Raw genomic sequence first — 13,839 nt, 5'->3', positions numbered from 1 at the left:
CATGGAGTTTTGGTCTATTGATCTTTTTTGTCTGCATCTTCTGGCAATTTGTGGTTTGTATGCCTTTCTTAACCATATCAGGGGTGCTCAGCCACCAGCTCCTTTGTCTTATATGGGCTTTTGCATTTAACTATCTCATATTGGCTGCATGTCCTTGATAACATGCGATTTGCATGCTTTCATTAACCACACCAGGGCCGCACAAATGCTAGCCTCATTGTTCTATATGGGCTTAGTTCATATTTTTCTTGGTGCTGTGAAGTCTTTATTACTCATAGATATCTTTGACCGTATTTTTTTATTCTGTTTGGATCTGCTTTATTCATGCATATCATGAATCATGTCTCATTAGATATTCTATGTGGTCATTTGCTCAATTTTTGTGGGATTCTTTGATGTGGGTGGGTTATCACATCATTATTCCATGACATGACCTGTTCCTTCTATGTGTACATGTTTTTAAATGTTTTTATGGAGTTTGTGCTATTCCATGTCTGTGTTGGATTTGTTCAATAAAATAAAATTGTGTTTATACAAACCCATATCTCTGGTGTTCCCATTGTATAGGCAAGTCGCTTTCTCCTCTGTTTTATGACGCCCGCAGACCATTCCATCAAAGTCTGCATTCCAAATCATCACTACTTCCCTTCTGAGCCCGACGTGTGCCCAAACAGTAGTTTTCTCCTAAATATGGGGTATCAGTGTCCTCAGGACAAATTGGACAACAATTTCTGGGGTCAAATTTTGCCTGTTACCCCTGGAAAATAAAAAATTGGGGACTAAACGATCATGTTTGTGGAAAAAAACATTTTTTTTTCATGCCCGGGTATTTTAAACTTTAGTGAAACACTTGGGGGTTCAAAGTGCTCACCACACATCTAGATAAGTTCCTTAGGGGGTTTAGTTTCCAAAATGGGGTGAATCGGTGGTTCCCACTGTGTAGACATATCAGGGGCTCGCCAAACGCAACATAGTGTCCGATCTTAATTCCAGCCAATTTTAGTTTGAAAAAGTCAACCGGTGCTCCCTCCCTTCCGAGCCCTGCCATGCACCCAAACAGTGGTTCCCCCCACATATGGGGTATCAGCATTCTCTGGACAAATTGGACAATTTTTGGCATCCATTTTCCATTTTTTCCTTCCCCGTTTCTTCTGCTCCTGTGAAACACCTGAAGGGTTAATAAACTTCTTGAATGTGGCTTTGATCAGCTTGAGGAGTGCAGTTTTTAGAATAGTGTCACTTTTGGGTATTTTCTGCCATATAGACCCCTCAAAGTGACTTTAAATGTGAGGTGGTCCCTAAAAAATGTTTTTGCAAATTTTGTTGCAAAAATGAGAAATCGCGGGTCAACTGTTAACCCTTATTACCTCCTAAAGGGACAGTGGTCAGAATTGTAAAAATTGGCTCGCTAATTGACGTGCAAACCACCCTTGGGGGGTAAAGGGATTAAAAGATGAAAGCTGAGCTGTGATTGGTTGTTATGAGCAACAGTTTTCCTTGTAGACAGTTGCGGTAACTGAGACTTATTATTCTTATCATTTCTAGGATGTTTCTGTAAATCTGGAAATAACACAATTTATTACCGTGCCAACACAGACCACCCTCTGACACAGACTGCAGGGGGAGCCCAGAATCAGGAACTTCTGTTTGTCTGGCATGAAGCATCTCACTAACTTAAAAATTCAAGCACAGATTAAAAAAAGAAACACAAGACGGATTTCTCCAACCCATGTATAATTTTAATCGATGTAACAGCGCCAACCTGAGAATGTTGGCTCTGACGGGATGATGTGGAATATTAGGGGTAGTAGACCGATGGCTCTGACAGAATGATGTGCGATATTAGGGGTAGTAGCCTGGTGGCTTTGAAGGGATGATGTGAGATATTAGGGCTAGTAGACCCTGGCTCTGCCTGATGGGATGATGTGGGATATTAGGGGTAGTAGTCCGGTGGCTCTGGCTGATGGGATGATGTGGGATATTAGGGGTAGTAGTCCGGTGGCTCTGGCTGATGGGATGATGTGGGATATTAGGGGTAGTAGTCCGGTGGCTCTGGTTGATGGGATGATGTGGGATATTAGGGGTAGTACGGGATGACGGATTTCATTTAGTTGGATGGTAGATATATATATATTTAGATGGGAAAGTAGACTAGGTGGGAAAGGGGGGGTATGGAATTAAGATGGGATATTGTGGCTAGGGAGAGAAAGCACAGTAGGTGCTCATCCACGTTGATTCTACCTGTAAGAATCTTGTTATGGGAGAAAAATATATTTGATAATTTATATAATATTTACAGCTAATTTATAACCCAAACTTGTTGATTGTGTGGATGTGTCTGGCCTAAGAGAGACAATCACAGGGAGTGAGTGTGACGACAAAATAGTATTTTGACACGGTGACTACTTCAAATAAGAGTCTTCATTGCTAGTGCATAAATCAAGAAGCAGGAGAACGTGGCAAACCCCACAATGTCCACATACCAAAGAGGCACACACAGACAAGACAGATCTATAGAGAGGATTACATTACCCAGAGGCGCTCTTTTCAGCACGTTTCTCTTGTAATGCTTCCTCAGAAAGGGGTTTCTACAAGAGAAACGCGGGTAATGTGCAGTTTGCCCCGTTCTGCTGCTTCTGGATTTATGCACCAGCAATGAAGACTCTATGTGAAGCCGTGACCGTGTCATGCCCATAATGCCACACATGCCCTATGGAATCGGCTTTATAACATTCATTGTCTGTACTATTTTTTTAATGTTTCCATGAGCACTGTCACTTTATGAGTCTACAATGTAATATTTATTCCTGTGTGGATTGTAAACCCGTTCTATATATTCTTTGTATCTGGGTTTATTGTGAATTGTTATTGACCATTCGGCGGAGACCTTACACCTGAGATATGTAACGATATAGGGTGATAAGCGATATAATTGTTATACTTCTTCCATATGGGCTTTCCACTTACAGTTATATATACTGTATATGTAAAGGATTTTACTAAACTATACTTTGGGACAGATTTCCATACGTTTTATATACATACCTGATGATTTTTCTCTGCATAATCTCTCCTTTTTACATGTTTTTATGTTTTGCTGAAATAAAGAAATTGAATTTCATACTGAAATGTTGTTTATGGGAGTAACGTTTGTAGGCCATGTTGTTGATTTCTACTTCTGAATATATGGAGGACCTTGTTTGAGATATATATATATATATATATACACTCACTGGCCACTTTATTAGGTACACCTGTCCAACTGTGTGTTAAGACTTAATTTCTAATCAGCCAATCACATGGCGGCAACTCAGTGCATTTAGGCATGTAGACATGGTCAAGACAATCTCCTGCAGTTCAAACCGAGCATCAGTATGGGGAAGAAAGGTGATTTGAGTGCCTTTGAACGTGGCATGATTGTTGGTGCCAGAAGGGCTGGTCTGAGAATTTCAGAAACTGCTGATCTACTGGGATTTTCACGCACAACCATCTCTAGGGTTTACAGAGAATGGTCCGAAAAAGAAAAAAAATCCAGTGAGCGGCAGTTCTGTGGCCGGAAATGCCATGTTGATGCCAGAGGTCAGAGGAGAATGGGCAGACTGGTTCGAGCTGATAGAAAGGCAACAGTGACTCAAATTGCCACCCGTTACAACCAAGGTAGGCAGAAGAGCATCTCTGAACGCACATTGCGTCGAACTTTGAGGCAGATGGGCTACAGCAGCAGAAGACCACACTGGGTACCACTCCTCTCAGCTAAGAACAGGAAACTGAGGCTACAATTTGCACAAGCTCATCGAAATTGGACAGTAGAAGATTGGAAAAACGTTGCCTGGTCTGATGAGTCTCGATTTCTGCTGCGACATTCGGATGGTAGGGTCAGAATTTGGCGTAAACAACATGAAAGCATGGATCCATCCTGCCTTGTATCAACGGTTCAGGCTGGTGGTGGTGGTGTCATGGTGTGGGGAATTTTTTCTGGGCACTCTTTGGGCCCCTTGGTACCAATTGAGCATCGTTGCAACGCCACAGCCTACCTGAGTATTGTTGCTGACCATGTCCATCCCTTTATGACCACAATGTACCCAACATCTGATGGCTACTTTCAGCAGGATAATGCGCCATGTCATAAAGCTCGAATCATCTCAGATTGGTTTCTTGAACATGACAATGAGTTCACTGTACTCAAATGGCCTCCTCAGTCACCAGATCTCAATCCAGTAGAACATCTTTGGGATGTGGTGGAACGGGAGATTCGCATCAGGGATGTGCAGCCGACAAATCTGCGCCAACTGTGTGATGCCATCATGTCAATATGGTCCAAAATCTCTGAGGAATGCTTCCAGCACCTTGTTGAATCTCTGCCACGAAGAATTGAGGCAGTTCTGAAGGCAAAAGGGGGTCCAACCCCTTACTAGCATGGTGTACCTAATAAAGTGGCCAGTGAGTGTGTATATATATATATATATATATATATATATATATATATATATATATATAGTTAGACAAACGAACTACATATGGCGGCAAAAGGCGTATACATGATAACCTCATACTGCAGGGAAAGACAATAAAGAAAGTGATAACACAAAATGACAATATTTAGGAGTATTTCACCAAACTCTGACATGGCTGTTCAACATATTTAGTACTGATCATTCTCGTACAATGAGTGTTTTTATTGTAACATGGCCAAACATGAGGAATGACAAGGCGCTGTCCTAGTAGTGGTCAACACCTTTAAGAAGATACAATTTTCAGTTAAATTATTTCTAACATTATGAATATGAAAAAGGCTTCTCCCCTTGTGACAACCATGATGTTTATTAAGAGTTGATTTCAGTGTAAAACTTTTCCCACATTAAGAACATTAAAAAGGCTTCTCCTCTGTGTGAGTTCTTTGGTGACTTAAAACAGATGATTTCTTCACAAAACATTTTCCACATTCTGAACAGGAAAAAGGCTTCTCCCCTGTGTGAGTTCTCTGGTGTCTAACAAGATTTCATTTATGGTTAAAATATTTCCCACATTTTGAACAGGAAAAAGGCTTCTCCCTTGTGTGAGTTCTTTGGTGTCTAACCAAATCTGATTTCCAGATAAAACATTTCCCACATTCTGAACAGGAAAAAGCCTTCTCCCCTGTGTGAGTTCTTTGGTGTCTAACCAAATCTGATTTCCAGATAAAACATTTCCCACATTCTGAACAGGAAAAAGGTTTCTCCCCTGTGTGAGTTCTTTGGTGTGTAACAAAACGTGATTTATGTGCAAAACATTTCCCACATTCTGAACAGGAAAAAGGCTTCTCCCCTGTGTGAGTTCTTTGGTGCCTAACCAAATGTGATTTCTGGCTAAAACATTTCCCACAATCTGAACAGGAAAAAGGCTTCTCCCCCGTGTGAGTTCTTTGGTGCCTAACCAAATCTGATTTCTTGCTAAAACACTTCCCACTTTCTGAACATGAATATGGCTTCTCTGCTGTGTGAATTCTCTCATGTGTAACAAGATCTGAATTCTGAGTGAAACATTTCCCACATTCTGAACAGGAAAATCTATTCTCTGTTATGTGAATTTTTTCATGTTTAAGAAAAGTCTTTTCAAGAAAATTATTTCCATTTTCTGAATATGAAAATGGCTCCTTTCCTTTAGAATCAATTAATTTTTCAATGCTTATATTGTGACTTTGATTTTCCTTAGTAATTGGTAATGAACCAAAAGATGGGACCTGTTTCATAGGATCAGATGACAGATCTTTGCTATGAAGGGATGATGGTATATCTGGAGTAATGGCATTAACTTCAATTGGATCCTGTGAGATCTCAAGATCATCAGATTTAAAAATAGAAGATGTCAGCGTTCCCTCTGATCTCCTGGTACAGTCATCTGCTAAAAATAAAACCAATTAATAATTTTGAATAAAATATCCTTAAATTTTATACTTTTGGACATTTCTACTTAAGCTGTCCATAAAAATACAAGCTTTTTAAAAATATTGAATTATTCACCAAGACAATGACAGTTCACAGTCTAATCGAAAGCCTCATAGCATGAACCAGCGCATCATGGTGCTCAATGGTTTGTTCATTCTGCTTTCCAAACATGGAATAAAAAGCCAACAAACAATATTATATAGGCAAAAATTATACCAATAAAACTTCTATTTATCTCACGGAAACACAAGACACCACTAAGGTCCATCATCTGTCAGAGGAAAACCAAAAGGTTTCCACAATATTTGTGGCTCAACAGCTCTTGAAAAGCAACATGGCTTCCATAAACCAATCCAGCAATATCCGCTCTCCCAAAGTCAAATATCCACTCTCTTCTGAGCCTTGTAGTGCGCCCAAACCATATTTAGCATCCATATATTTGGCATTACTATAGTGAGAAGAACCCACTTAATTTACGGTGTGTGTCTCCTGGAGCACAATCTGGGCATTATGTGTTGGATAATAAAATGGCAAATTGCAATTTTCATGTTGCAACATCCAGTGCGAGCTAATTTCCGTAAAGTGTCACTACTCCCATAGAATAATTCACTGAGGGTTATAATTTCCATAATGGAGTCACTTTATGGGGATTTCTACTGCTTTAGTTTCCTGTAATTTTGTTATATTAGGGCATCTGCAGATGGTGTGTCCCCTCTCCTCTGGAATCTGCTCCTGCGATGTTTGATTCCATCACCAAGCAGCGCCTTATTTATTGTGCAGGCGTTGCTGGTAATAGAAGAGACGTCGAAACCAGAAGCTCTGGGTGGCGCTGGCTCTGTCCAGCCACTAAGATTAGGGTGCCTGAGACCAGTAGTTTCATCCAGCCTGGCAGTATGGGTTTGTGTGCTGTCCAGCAATCTGGTAGCAATCTGCTACCTGCTTAAGCCAATTAGAAAGCACCAAACCCTCCTAAAGCTTGAAGCCTATTCCCGGAATCTGCCAGATACCGCCTTGTTCTCCTCTGGTTCAGTCCTCTGTGCTCAGCTGGTGTATTTGTTTCCTGGTGTAATCCCAGCCCGCTTACTGACTACACTTGTGTCTTCTGATTTTGTACTTTCTCTGCCCTCCTGGTTATGACCAACTACCTGACTATTCTTCTTGCCATCTCACTCCACAGAGTAGCAGGTAACACCATGGCCCAAGCCTAGGGATCTCTGTGTAATTCCAGATCCATGTAGAGGGGTTAAAGGATGATGAGCAAGGCAATCACTGGGATCTGGAAAATAGAGTAGATAGAGCCAAGCCTTCTCGTGGTGGCCATCTTTTCATCTGCCGGGTGATCACTAACAGTGCTCCCAATACATCGTGTCTGCAAACTATTCCATCAAGATCTGTGTACGAATAGCTAAATGGCGCTCCTTCCTTTCTTAACCCTGGCATGTGCCCAGAGAGTAGTGTACAACCATATATAGGGGATTGTTGGATTCAAGAGACATTGGAGAATAATTTGTAAGGTGCATTTGTTTCCTATTATCCTGGTGAAAACTCTCTGGGTAATTAGAGTATGGGGCTCGGTGGCTCTTGGCAATCTAAACTATCGTAAGGGCCAATATTTTCCATCAGATGAGTTTCAAGAAAAAAGATTAGACATTCATGGACAACCTTTTATAATAGTGCAGAGCTGATGTGTCTTAAATTTAGATCTCAGGCATCTGGCAGAGGTAATGGAGACTTATTTTAAAGGCTACCAGGTAGTTGCAGATCACATAAGTGAGGCAGGCCGATCCCACCATCATCAGACTACCATACAAAATGAACCTGAACAAAAAGAAATAGAATAAAAAAACATGTTACCGTATTTTTTGGATTATAAGACGCTCCCCAAATTTTGAGGAGAAAAATAGGAATTTCTTGTTAATAAAATGGTGGTGTTTCTTATAATCCATGCGTCTTATTTCTGTGGTGAAGCGGGGTCCCAGGGTCGCTGCTGGAGGAGGCAGGAGTGGGGTGATGCTGCAGGCCGCAGGGTGGGATGAGGGGGGGTCCGATGTGCAGTACACCGCTGTGATTGTTTGGTGCTGCTGGGGTGCCTGGCGCTGCTGCCCGGGGAGTCCGCTGCTGCAGGGGGACTCTGCCGACATTTCGTGAAAGGCCAGAGCCCCCCGCATGTCCATGGTTTCCTCCTGTGCGGTGGACTCTGTGAACATGGCTGCCGGGGGGCGGTACATGCGCAGATGGAGATCTCGGTATCAAGATCTCAGGAGATGAGATTTCAGCCCTGAAATTAGATCTCAGGGATCTAGGAAGCCAACAGCATCATTACCCTCCACTTTCTCTTACAGGCCCAGCATAATAGCTTTCTTCAAGTGATTTTCTAACTTGTCAGCACATTCTACGTACGCTGTCATTTGGCTTTATAGTTACAGATCTGGGCAGGTAACGATCAGCATCTCCTAATCCTAGGGGGTAGGTGGATCCTCCAGGTCGTAAGTTCTATAGAAAAGGGCTTTCAATGCCCAAAGTCATTTGAACAGTTTTGGGTGGAGGAGAATGTTGTGGTCTAGAGGCAAAATGGTGATCATGGTAATACGGCCGGACTACACCACCGATAAAGCAGCCACAGCCGGTGACTGAGAGGAATCTGTGACTTCTCTGCATTCAGTGGTTACTACTCACCTGGGTAGTCATATGTGGGAATCTCCTCTTTACACCACTCATCATCTCTCACATATGTCTCTGTAGTATTAATATGGGTCAGATCTTCACCCTGAAACAAATATTGTAAAAGTCACAGACAGATGGAGGAGTCCCTTCTATGATCAGCTCTAATCCTGCCATATCCACTGTTCTCATTATAAAAGTTGTTGGAATAGGTTTAGTGCAACAACTCCATTCATGTACATGACTGTTCAGTTGCTAGATTTGTATGCTGTTTATAAAGTTTAAAAAAAAAACTCCCAGGGGCTCACACAGGGAGAGCATGTGACTGTATTTCCTGCTGTGTCTGAGTATGAGAGAAGCAGCCTGCTGTAGATGCTGCACAGATAGAGACACTCAAATGATTTATTCCTGATCTATTAGGCTTATCATATATTGTTCCTGATTGTTCCTGAAAAAACAAGTTCTGTGATGTATTAAGAGAAGTATAGAGTCTACATCACGTCAAATAATTATTCTCCTCTACTCCTTCTTGGTCAGATCTCTTCTGGAACACTGTGTCCAGTTCTGGGCATCACATTTAAAAAAAAGCATTGACAAGCGAGTGCAAGTTCAGAGAAGAGCTACCAGGAATGGTGAGATAAAACAAGACTGAGCACAAGACCTTTACAGCCATCTACACATCATAGGGGAGATCTCCTGACACCTTCTCTCCATCTACCTGATGATCCTGAGGAACATTGGGATCTTCTTGGTTACAGTCCTGTGGAAGAAGAGGACGGGGACATCTCTCTGGTGTTGTCCTCTTACTGGATAGATCTGGAGGAAACACATACAGGGACTGAATTCATTCTCTACATACAGATAATTATAGGCTGTGTGTATTTAGTCCTGTCTATTACCTGGAGATGTGAGGGGCTGGGGAACCTCCATTATGATGTTCTTGTACAGATCTCTGTGTCCTTCTAAATACTCCCACTCCTCCATGGAGAAATAGACGGCGACATCCTGACACCTTATAGGAACCTGAGACATACAATGATACGGTCATCCCCCCGATCTCTTCATAGTGATACTGTATAATGTCCCAGCATTCCCAGCAGTGTCACCTCTCCAGTCAGCAGCTCAATCATCTTGTAGATGAGTTCTAGAATCTTCTGGTCATTGATGTCCTCATGGATCAGGGGGTGAGGTGGAGGCCCCGTGATTGGGCTCAGGGGTCTTCCCCATCCCTCAGACACAGGGTCCTGACAGCAATCACTAGAGGTCTTCTTCACCACTGTGTAATCCTGGTAAAGGAGGGACACATTAATAAATCTCACTACAGACATTTCCAGAGTCCTCACCTCTCCAGTTCTGTCCATCTGTTATTCTCATAGATAACAATGATGTAATGTGACGTCAAAATATTCTTTAACTACATAAATAGTAAGAAGCTAAAAAATGACAGTGTAGGTCCCCTTAAAAATAGTCTGGGTGAAATGGTGGATGAGGAGGAGGAAAAAGCCAATATGCTAAATGACTTTTTTTCAACAGTATTTACACAAGAAAATCCCATGACGATTAACATGATCATGTGAAAATGAGGATGAGTGACCTCGTGGAGATCAAACATCCAACACTGCGGAGACACCATCACATGTTTCTCAACGCAGTGATCTAGAGCAATGCCCCCATCCCTTATGGGAAATATGCAAAAACATGCAAAACACAAGCCGCGGAGACACCATCACGTGTTTCTCAACGCAAGCAATGACTAGCAAGGTCTTTCCCCGGGAAGGAACAACCACGGGAAGGGCAGTCTCCAATGAAGGAAACCACCTATGCCAAAACATGGTATCCATCCACAGACAGCTGTTTCGGGGTATTGCCCCTCATCAGTGTGGAGTAGGAAACTGGCTAGTAGGAGCAATGCCTAGTAAAAGACTGTGAAAATGAGGATGAGTGACCTCGTGGAGATCAAACATCCAACACTGCGGAGACACCATCACATGTTTCTCAACGCAGTGATCTAGAGCAATGCCCCCATCCCTTATGGGAAATATGCAAAAACATGCAAAACACAAGCTGCGGAGACACCATCACGTGTTTCTCAACGCAAGCAATGACTAGCCAGGTCTTTCCCCGGGAAGGAACAACCACGGGAAGGGCAGTCTCCAATGAAGGAAACCACCTATGCCAAAACATGGTATCCATCCACAGACAGCTGTTTCGGGGTATTGCCCCTCATCAGTGTGGAGTAGGAAACTGGCTAGTAGGAGCAATGCCTAGTAAAAGACTGTGAAAATGAGGATGAGTGACCTCGTGGAGATCAAACATCCAACACTGCGGAGACACCATCACATGTTTCTCAACGCAGTGATCTAGAGCAATGCCCCCATCCCTTATGGGAAATATGCAAAAACATGCAAAACACAAGCCGCGGAGACACCATCACGTGTTTCTCAACGCAAGCAATGACTAGCCAGGTCTTTCCCCGGGAAGGAACAACCACGGGAAGGGCAGTCTCCAATGAAGGAAACCACCTATGCCAAAACATGGTATCCATCCACAGACAGCTGTTTCGGGGTATTGCCCCTCATCAGTGTGGAGTAGGAAACTGGCTAGTAGGAGCAATGCCTAGTAAAAGACTGTGAAAATGAGGATGAGTGACCTCGTGGAGATCAAACATCCAACACTGCGGAGACACCATCACATGTTTCTCAACGCAGTGATCTAGAGCAATGCCCCCATCCCTTATGGGAAATATGCAAAAACATGCAAAACACAAGCCGCGGAGACACCATCACGTGTTTCTCAACGCAAGCAATGACTAGCCAGGTCTTTCCCCGGGAAGGAACAACCACGGGAAGGGCAGTCTCCAATGAAGGAAACCACCTATGCCAAAACATGGTATCCATCCACAGACAGCTGTTTCGGGGTATTGCCCCTCATCAGTGTGGAGTAGGAAACTGGCTAGTAGGAGCAATGCCTAGTAAAAGACTGTGAAAATGAGGATGAGTGACCTCGTGGAGATCAAACATCCAACACTGCGGAGACACCATCACATGTTTCTCAATGCAGTGATCTAGAGCAATGCCCCCATCCCTTATGGGAAATATGCAAAAACATGCAAAACACAAGCCGCGGAGACACCATCACGTGTTTCTCAACGCAAGCAATGACTAGCCAGGTCTTTCCCCGGGAAGGAACAACCACGGGAAGGGCAGTCTCCAATGAAGGAAACCACCTATGCCAAAACATGGTATCCATCCACAGACAGCTGTTTCGGGGTATTGCCCCTCATCAGTGTGGAGTAGGAAACTGGCTAGTAGGAGAAATGCCTAGTAAAAGACTGTGAAAATGAGGATGAGTGACCTCGTGGAGATCAAACATCCAACACTGCGGAGACACCATCACATGTTTCTCAACGCAGTGATCTAGAGCAATGCCCCCATCCCTTATGGGAAATATGCAAAAACATGCAAAACACAAGCCGCGGAGAAACCATCACGTGTTAACATGATCAGGGATAAAAATTCTCCATTAAATGTCACCTGCTTAACCAAGCAAGAAGTACGGAGGCGTCTAAAAATCACTAAAATTGATAAATCCCCGGGCCCGGATGGGATACACCCCCGAGTACTGCAGGAATTAAGCACAGTCATAGATAGACCATTATTTTTCATCTTTAAAGATTCCATAATAACAGGGTCTGTACCACAGGACTGGCGTATAGCAAATGTGGGGCCAATATTCAAAAAGGGGACAAAAACTGAACTTGGAAATTATAGGCCAGTAAGTTTAACCTCAACTGTGGGTAAAAACCTGGAGGGTTTTCTAAGAGATACTATACTGGAGTATCTGAAGAAGAATAACCTCATGACCCAATATCAACATGGGTTTACGAGTGACCGTTCCTGTCAGACTAATCTGATAAGCTATTATGAAGAGGTAAGTTCCAGATGGACCAAGGGAAAGCAGTGGACATGGTGTACATGGACTTTTCAAAAGCTTTTGATACGGTGCCACACAAAAGTTTGATTGTTATGACTGAGTCACCGTAGGAGGCAGACACAAAAATAGAAGCTACGTCCAGAAAACCAGAGAAGTTGGCAACTATCAGATTGCAGACCCCTGAACCTATCAACACAACTAGCAGTAGCCGTGGGGGGTTCCTACGGTGCCCTAGACCCCTCGATCACAGCCGGAGAGCTAAATAGCCTAAAGACAGAAAAGGAAATCTAAACTGCCCCAGAGCAGACCCCAAAGTAAAAGGCAGCCCCCAACATATAATGACGGTGAAGCAAGATGAAAAAACACTCACACAGATAGAAAGATAGGCTGAGCAAACGATGGGGCCCAAGCTAACTAAACAGAACAGGAAAGGAAGGTTGCTGTCTGCAATCTGCCAAAACCCTATCAAAGACATAAGCCAACAAGCTGATATGGAAAAAGACCCTGAAGCAGCTAGGCTTCAAAAACTAAATCAGCACTCAGGTATTTTCAGAAGACAGAGCTAAAGGAATTCAGCTCACCCCAGCAGGGAATGGCAGAAATCCAGAAAAACAAAGCAAAACAAAGTCAAAGCACAAATGCAAAAAGCCGAGCAGAAAACTTAGCTTTAGAAGAGCAGGAATTCAGACTGGTCTCCAAGGATCCCACAGAGAAATCACCCGCAGAGCAGAAGGGCGTTGGCAGCCTTATATCCAGTCAGTAACTCCACTCAGCCAGTCATCATCATTAGGCTCAGGTGTTTGATAATCAGGCTCACTACCTTTCTTTACCAGAAGAGGGAGTTCCTCGGGCCTCAGTAGTGAAGGGGAAAATGAACTCACAACAGTACCCCCCCTTGAGGAGGGGTCACCGAACCCTCAACCACGCCACCAGGGCGATCAGGGTGAGCCCGATGAAAGGAACGCACCAATCTTTTGGCATGAATATCAGAGGCAGAGACCCAGGAATTATCCTCCTGACCATAACCCTTCCACTTATCCAAATACTGGAGTCTCCGTCTAGCCAGACGGGAATCCAGTACTTTCTCTACCTCATATTCCATGTTACCTTCAACCAATACAGGGTCTGGAGGTGCCACCCCCAGAACAACAACAAAGATTTATGGAACACATTATGGATTTTAAATGTGACAGGAAGAGCCAAACGAAAAGAGACTGGATTAATAATCTCCAAAATCTTGTAAGGTCCAATAAATCTAGGCTTAAACTTAGGAGAAGCCACCTTCATAGCAATATTTTTTGATGATAGCCACACCATATCA

At 43.1% G+C, this 13,839-nt stretch overlaps 1 long non-coding RNA gene across 1 annotated transcript in view; it reads left to right on the top strand.

Annotated features, from left to right (window-relative positions):
* Nucleotides 1-3,129, top strand: part of LOC141060228 (uncharacterized) — a 118,794-nt gene extending 115,665 nt beyond the window's left edge. The window contains exon 3 of the long non-coding RNA XR_012222688.1: nucleotides 1,546-3,129. This is a non-coding gene — a long non-coding RNA (uncharacterized lncRNA). The remainder of the gene's footprint in view (nucleotides 1-1,545) is intronic.
* The last annotated feature ends 10,710 nt before the right edge of the window (nucleotides 3,130-13,839 follow it).

The sequence above is a fragment of the Dendrobates tinctorius genome, unplaced genomic scaffold (assembly GCF_039654945.1).
Source record: "Dendrobates tinctorius isolate UK_male_01 unplaced genomic scaffold, ASM3965494v1 ptg000233l, whole genome shotgun sequence".
In the NCBI taxonomy this organism is placed as follows: Eukaryota; Metazoa; Chordata; class Amphibia; order Anura; family Dendrobatidae; genus Dendrobates; species Dendrobates tinctorius.
This window is presented reverse-complemented; position numbering and strand designations above follow the sequence as displayed.